Consider the following 9,015-nt stretch of genomic DNA (forward strand, 5'->3'; position numbering starts at 1 on the left):
TGTGAGCATCATTTTGAGTTCATTAGCAATTCTTCCGACATCACTGTCACATTTTTTTGACGTTCGTAGCAACTCTTACTACATTATTGTTGCATTATTTTAAGGACTGTAGCAACTCTGACTACTTTACTGTCAGCTTCACTTTGAGTTTATTAGCAACTATCACTACATTACTGTTGGCATCATTTTGAGTTAATGAGCAATTCTCACAACGTCACTGTAGCATTGAATTGAGTTCATGAGCAACTCTTACTAAATGACTGTCAGCATCACTTTGAGGTTGTTCGAAACTCTTACTACATTACTGTAAGCATCACTGAGTTTCTTAGCAACTTTCACTACATTACTGTTCGCATCATCTTGAGTTCATTAGCGATTCTTCCGACATCACTGTCGCAATATTTTGAGGTTCGTAGCAACTTTTACGACATTACTGTCGCATTTTTTTGAGGTTCGTAGCAACTCTAACTATATGACTGTCAGCATCACTTTGAGGTTATTCGAAACGTTCACTCCATTACTTTTAGCATCTTTTTGAGATCATTACCAATTCTTCTGACATCACTGTCGCATCATTTTGAGATCATTAGCAATTCTTCCGACATCACTGTCGCATTATTTTGAGGTTCGTAGCAACTCTTGCTACATGACTGTCAGCATCACTTTGAGGTTATTCGAAACACTTACTACATTACTGTAAGCATCACTGAGTTGATTAGCAACTATCACTCCATGACTGTTAGCATCATTTTGAGTTCATTCGCAATTCTTCCGACATCACTGTCGCAATATTTTGAGGTTCGTAGCAACTCTTACTACATTATTGTTGCATTATTTTAAGGTTCATAGCAACTCTTAGTACATTACTGTTAGCATCATTTTGAGTTCATTAGCAATTCTTCCGACATCACTGTCGCAATATTTTGAGGTTCGTAGCAACTCTTACTACATTATTGTTGCATTATTTTGAGTTTATTAGCAACTATCACTACATTACTGTTAGCATCATTTTGAGTTGTTGAGCAATTGTCACGACATCACTGTAGCATTAAATTGAGTTCATTTGCAACTCTTACTACATTACTGAAAGCATCACTGAGTTGATTAGCAACTATCACTACATTAATGTTAGCATCATTTTGAGTTCATTAGCAGTTCTTCCGACATCACTGTCGCAATATTTTGAGGTTCGTAGCAACTCTTAGTACATGACTTTCAGCATCACTTTAAGGTTATTCGAAATGTTCACTCCATTACTGTTAGCATCATTTTGAGATCATTAGCAATTCTTCCGACATCACTGTCGCAATATTTTGAGGTTCGTAGCAAATTTTTCTACATTACTTTCGCATTATTTTGAGGTTCGTAGCAACTCTTTCTACATGACGGTCAGCATCACTTTGAGGTTATTCGAAAGTTTCACTCCATTACTGTAAGTATCATCTTGAGTTCATGAGCAATTCTTTCGACATCACTGTCGCAATATTTTGAGGTTCGTCGGAACTTTGACTACATTACTGTCGCATTATTATGAGGTTCGTAGCAACTCTTAGTACATGACTGTCAGCATCACTTTGAGGTTATTTGAAACGTTCACTCCATTACTGTTAGCATCATTTTAAGTTCATTAGCAATTCTTACTAAATCACTGTCGCATCATTTTGAGGTCATTAGCAATTCTTCTGACATCACTGTCACATTATTTTGAGGTTCGTAGCAACTCTTACTACATTATTGTTGCATTATTTTAAGGTTCGTTGCAACACTTACTACATATCTGTCAGCATCACTTTGAGGTTATTCGAAAGTTTCACTCCATTACTGTTAGCATAATCTTGAGATCATTAGCAATTCTTCCGACATCACTGTCGCAATATTTTGAGGTTCGTAGCAACTTTTACTACATCACTGTCGCATCATTTTGAGATCTTTAGCAATTCTTCCGACATCACTGTCGCAATATTTTAAGGTTCGTAGCAACTTTTACTACATTACTGTCGCATTATTTTGAGGTTCGTTGCAACTCTTAGTACATGACTTTCAGCATCACTTTGAGGTTATTCGACAGTTTCACTCCATTACTTTTAGCATCATTTTGAGTTCATTAGCAATTCTTCCGCCATCACTGTCGCAATATTTTGAGGTTCGTAGCAACTTTTACTACATTACTGTCGCATTATATTGAGGTTCGTAGCAACTCTTACTACATGACTGTCAGCATCACTTTGAGGTTATTCGAAACACTTACTACATTACTGTAAGCATCACTGACTTGATTAGCAGCTATCACTACATTACTGTTAGCTTCATTTTGAGTTCATTCGCAATACTTCCGACATCACTGTCGCAATATTTTGAGGTTCGTAGCAACTTTTACTACATTACTGTCACATTATTTTGAGGTTCGTAGCAACACTTACTACATGACTGTCAGCATCACTTTGAGGTTATTAGCAACTTTCACTCCATTACTTTTAGCATCATTTTGAGTTCATGACCAATTCTCACGACATCACTGTAGCATTGAATTGAGTTCATTAGCAACTCTTACTAAATGACTGTCAGCATCACTTTGAGGTTGTTCGAAACTCTTACTACATTACTGTAAGCATCACTGAGTTTCTTAGCAACTTTCACTACATTACTGTTAGCATCATCTTGAGTTCATTAGCGATTCTTCCGGCATCACTGTCGCAATATTTTGAGGTTCGTAGCAACTTCTACTACATTACTGTCGCATTTTTTTGAGGTTTGTAGCAACTCTTACGACATGACTGTCAGCATCACTTTGAGGTTATTCGAAACGTTCACTCCATTACTCTTAGCATCATTTTGAATTCATTAGCAATTCTTACTACATCACTGTCGCATCATTTTGAGATCATTAGCAATTCTTCTGACATCACTGTCACATTATTTAAAGGTTCGTAGCAACTCTTACTACATGACTGTCAGCATCACTTTGAGGTTATTCGAAACACTTCCTACATTACTGTTAGCATCACTGAGTTGATTAGCAACTATCACTACATTAATGTTAGCATCATTTTGAGTTCATTAGCAGTTCTTCCGACATCACTGTCGCAATATTTTGAGGTTCGTATTAACTTTTACTACATTACTGTCGCATTATTTTGAGGTTCGTAGCAACTCTTAGTACATGACTTTCAGCATCACTTTGAGGTTATTCGAAACGTTCACTCCATTACTGTTAGCATCATTTTGAGATCATTACCAATTCTTCTGACATCACTGTCGCATCATTTTGAGATCTTTAGCAATTCTTATGACATCACTGTCGCATTATTTTGAGGTTCGTAGCAACTCTTACTACATGACTGTCAGCATCACTGAGGTTGTTCGAAACACTTACTACATTACTGTAAGCATTACTGACTTGATTAGCAACTATCACTACATTACTTTTAGCATCATTTTGAGTTCATTAGCAATTCTTCTGACATCACTGTCGCAGTATGTTGAGGTTCGTAGCAAATCTTAGTACATGACTGTCAGCATCACTTTGAGGTTATTCGAAACGTTCACTCCATTACTGTGAGCATCATTTTGAGTTCATTAGCAATTCTTCCGACATCACTGTCACATTTTTTTGACGTTCGTAGCAACTCTTACTACATTATTGTTGCATTATTTTAAGGACTGTAGCAACTCTTACTACTTTACTGTCAGCTTCACTTTGTGTTTATTAGCAACTATCACTACATTACTGTTGGCATCATTTTGAGTTAATGAGCAATTCTCACAACGTCACTGTAGCATTGAATTGAGTTCATGAGCAACTCTTACTATATGACTGTCAGCATCACTTTGAGGTTATTCGAAACGTTCACTCCATTACTTTTAGCATCTTTTTGAGATCATTACCAATTCTTCTGACATCACTGTCGCATCATTTTGAGATCATTAGCAATTCTTCCGACATCACTGTCGCATTATTTTGAGGTTCGTAGCAACTCTTGCTACATGACTGTCAGCATCACTTTGAGGTTATTCGAAACACTTACTACATTACTGTAAGCATCACTGAGTTGATTAGCAACTATCACTCCATTACTGTTAGCATCATTTTGAGTTCATTAGCAATTCTTCCGACATCACTGTCGCAATATTTTGAGGTTCGTAGCAACTCTTACTACATTATTGTTGCATTATTTTAAGGTTCATAGCAACTCTTAGTACATTACTGTTAGCATCATTTTGAGTTCATTAGCAATTCTTCCGACATCACTGTCGCAATATTTTGAGGTTCGTAGCAACTCTTACTACATTATTGTTGCATTATTTTGAGTTTATTAGCAACTATCACTACATTACTGTTAGCATCATTTTGAGTTGTTGAGCAATTGTCACGACATCACTGTAGCATTAAATTGAGTTCATTTGCAACTCTTACTAAATGACTGTAAGCATCACTTTGAAGTTGTTCGAAACTCTTACTACATTACTGTAAGCATCACTGAGTTTCTTAGCAACTATCACTACATTACTGTTAGCATCATCTTGAGTTCATTAGCAATTCTTCCGACATCACTGTCACAATATTTTGAGGTTCGTAGCAAGTTTTACTACATTACTGTCCCATCACTTTGAGGTTCGTAGCAACACTTACTACATGACTGTCAGCATCACTTTTAGGTTATTCGAAAGTTTCACTCCATTACTGTTAGCATCATCTTGAGTTCATTAGCAATTCTTCCGACATCACTGTCGCAATATTTGGAGGTTCGTAGCAACTTTTACTACATTCCCGTGCAATATTTTGAGGTTCGTAGCAACTCTTAGTACAAGACTGTCAGCATCACTTTGAGGTTGTTCGAAACACTTACTACATCACTGTCAGCATCACTGAGTTGATTAGCAACTATCACGACATAACTGTTAGCATCATTTTGAGGTTAGAAGCAACTTTTACTACATGACTGACAGCATCACTTTTAGGTTGTTCGAAACTCTTACTCCATTACTGTAAGCATCACTGAGTTTATTAGCAACTATCACTACATTACTGTTAGCACCATTTTGAGTTCATTAGCAATTCTTCCGACATCACTGTCGCAATATTTTGAGGTTCGTAGCAACTTTTACTACATTACTGTCGCATTATTTTGAGGTCTGTAGCAACACTTACTACATGACTGTCAGCATCACTTTGAGGTTATTCGAAACGTTCACTCCATTACTGTTAGCATCATTTTGAGTTCATTAGCAATTCTTACTACATCACTTTTGCATCATTTTGAGATCATTTGCAATTCTTCTGACATCACTGTCGCATTATTTTGAGGTTCGTAGCAACTCTTACTACATTATTGTTGCATTATCTTAAGGTTCGTAGCAACTCTTACTACATGACTGTCAGCATCACTTTGAGGTTATTCAAAACTTTCACTACATTACTGTTAGCATCATTTTGAGTTGTTGAGCACTTCTCACGACATCACTGTAGCATTCATACCTTCACGACGGAGGACGTGGTGAGAGCCCTCAGGAGGACCAGGGAAAGGAGCTCACCCGGCCCTGACAATATCAGAAGCAGAGTCCTGAGGCACTGTGCGGGACAACTCGCCATTGTTTTCCGGACTCTATTTCAACACTCCATGGACAGTCACACAGTTCCCCAGCTGTGGAAACACTCCACAGTCATCCCCATCCCCAAAAAAACCAACCCTAAGTCTCTGAACGATCTCCGCCCCGTGGCCCTCACCTCCCTGGTGATGAAGGCCATGGAGAAGATCATAAAACAGCACATCATCAGAGCAACCGACCCCCTGATGGACCCACTCCAGTTTGCTTATCATGCACGCAGAGGCGTCGAGGATGCAAAAATCTTCATCTTGGACTCCATCCACAAGCACCTGGAGCTTCCTAACTCCTCCGCCAGACTTCTGTTCGCTGATTTCTCATCAGCATTTAACACACTGCAGCCCCACATCCTGGCCACCAAACTCTCCTCCTGCTTCCATCTGGACGACCAGCTTATACTGTGGATTCTGGACTTTCTGACCAACAGGACTCAGAAAGTTCGGGTCAACAACTCCCTTTCGGACCTCCGCTTCACCTCAACTGGCTCCCCCCAGGGCTGTGTGCTCTCCCCCCTGCTCTTCCTCCTCTACACAGATGACTCCCGATCCACACAGCCCAACTGCCACCTGGTGAAATATGCTGACGACACAGTTCTCCTGTCACTGCTGTCAGGCCCAGCACAACATCATGGACCCGCTCTTCAGGAGTTTGTAGAGTGGTGTGACAGCTCCAAACTAGAACTGAACGTCAGCAAGACCAAAGAGATGGTGGTGACCTTCTCCAGCAAGCAGAGGGATCTGGCTTCTGCTGTCATCACCACCATCCACGGGAAGCCAGTGGAAGTGGTCGAAGAGTACAAATACCTGGGCACAATCTTTGACAACCGCCTGAACTTTTCTGCCAACACAGAGGAGATTCTCAGGAGGTGTCACCAACGACTGTTCCTCCTCAGGAAACTCAATTCCTTTGGAGTCAGCGCACCCATCATGATGACTTTCTACTACGCCTTTGTGGAAAGCATCATCACATCCTCCATAACCTGCTGGTTCGACTCCCTCAGCCTCCAGAACCGGAACAGACTGCAGCGCACTGCATCAGTGTGCTCCAAAATCATCGGCCTGCCTGTCAGAACTCTTTCACACGTTTACAGCCAACAGGCCCTGAGACAGGGAGCCAAGATCATCAAAGACCCCTCACACATACTCCACTCTGCATTTGAATGGCTCCCCTCTGGGCGACGCCTCCGCTGTGTGGCCTGCAGAACTGAGAGGAGGAAAGCCACCATTGTCCCCAAAGCCATTCTTCTCTTTAACTCCAGCTGCTAACACCTTCCCCACACCAACACCCGACACACACACACCTACATACTCTCCCCGGACTACTCAATATCCTGTCTTCACTGTTACACTGTTTATACTGTTTACATTGTCTGCACTTTATTCACTCACTCCAGTCACCTTACTCTTCATTCTACATTGTGTACATACTGTATGTAGTATATTTATTGTATTTTTATCTTTAATCTTATTTTTATTCTCTAATTTATTCCCACTGTCATGTCCGTTTTTTTTTTTTCTTTGTTTTGTTTTTTAATGTCATGCTGCTCAGTTGTACCGTATTTTAATTGCCCCTCGGGGATAAATAAAGTAATCTGAATCTGAATGAATCTGAAGCATTAAATTGAGTTCATTAGCAACTCTTACTAAATGACTGTCACCATCACTTTGAGGTTGTTCGAAACTCTGACCACATTACTGTCAGCATCACTGAGTTTCTTAGCAACTATCACTACATTACTGTTAGCATTATCTTGAGTTCATTAGCAATTCTTCCGACATCACTGTTGCAATATTTTGAGGTTCGTAGCAACTTTTACTACATTACTGTCGCATTATTTTGAGGTTCGTAGCAACACTTACTACATGACTGTCAGCATCACTTTGAGGTTATTTGAAAGTTTCACTCCATTACTGTTAGCATCATCTTGAGTTCATTAGCAATTCTTACTAAATCACTGTCGCATCATTTTGAGATCTTTAGCAATTCTACTGACATCACTGTCGCATTATTTTGAGGTTTGTAGCAAGACTTACTACATGACTGTCAGCATCACTTTGAGGTTATTCGAAACGTTCACTCCATAACTGTTAGCATCATTTTGAGTTCATTAGCAATTCTTACTACATCACTGTCGCATCATTTTGAGATCATTAGCAATTCTTCCGACATCACTGTCGCAATATTTTGAGGTTCGTAGCAACTTTTACTACATTACTGTCGTATTATTTTGAGGTTCGTAGCAACTCTTAGTACATGACTGTCAGCATCACTTTGAGGTTATTCGAAACGTTCACTCCATTACTGTTGGCATCATTTTGAGTTTATTAGCAATTCTTACTCCATCACTGTCGCATCACTTTGAGATCATTAGCAATTCTTCAAACATCACTGTCGTATTATTTTGAGGTTGGTAGCAACTCTTACTACATTCGTGTCAGCATCACTTTGAGTTTATTAGCAACTATCACTACATTACTGTTAGCATCATTTTGAGATCATTAGCAATTTTTACAACATCATTGTAGCATTATTTTGAGGTTATTAGCAACTCTTCCTCCATTACTGTTAGCATCATTTTGAGTTCATTAGCAATTCTTCCAACATCACTGTAGCATTATTTTGAGGTTTTGAGGTACCTTTGTTTGTAACCGATCTGCTTACCAGCGAGACGCCACCACGCACGGCTGTCGGCTCCGGAAAGGAGGGAGAGGAAGTGGAAAGGACGGAGAAGGGTCGGACCAGGTCTATTTCTAGGTGACCACTCTCTATCGTCTGCCATACTGCCCCTCATGGTGGGGAGTGTAGCGCTATCCTGCCACGGTACATTTGTTTCATTCTTTTGCTCTTGCACTTTAATTAAAATGGACTTGACTTGAGAATGTTTTGTTTCAAAATATAGAAGAATTCCCAGATTTATAGGTATCATGAGTATGAAGTTGCACTTGCACCCGGTGGGAAAATGTCCTCTGCATTTGACTCTCACTATGTAGGAGCAGTGGTAGCAGTGTCAGCCTGGGGGCTTGGTCAAGATCAATGACAGGAGTAGCAGACAGGTAATATCCATAGCATGCTTGTTGTTTGAGAGGAGTAAGGGTACACTGTTGGTCTCTCACCTGATGCGCTGTCATCAGCACAAATGATCTGTTCCTAAACATCAAAATCTACCATCCCCCCTGATTGTTTTTTACAACTGGAGTACTGGTTAACACTTTAGAAAGCCTTCATTCAGAGCTGTGAAGAACCTTGAACCTGATATCCCAGACAAAGTGGGCCACTAACTGGCCAGATGAAGCTATGCTAGGCTGCTGTATTCTGAAGAGCTAAAGTAGCAGCTTCTGAGAGGGATGCTAACCTGGATGTGTTCATCTCCTACTTTAATATCAGCGGCCCAACTTGGAGCTCTGACAGCCT

Source organism: Aulostomus chinensis, chromosome 1 (genome assembly GCF_037954235.1).
Source record: "Aulostomus chinensis isolate RoL2024-O1b breed Wild chromosome 1, RoL_Achi_v1.0, whole genome shotgun sequence".
Classification (NCBI taxonomy): Eukaryota; Metazoa; Chordata; class Actinopteri; order Syngnathiformes; family Aulostomidae; genus Aulostomus; species Aulostomus chinensis.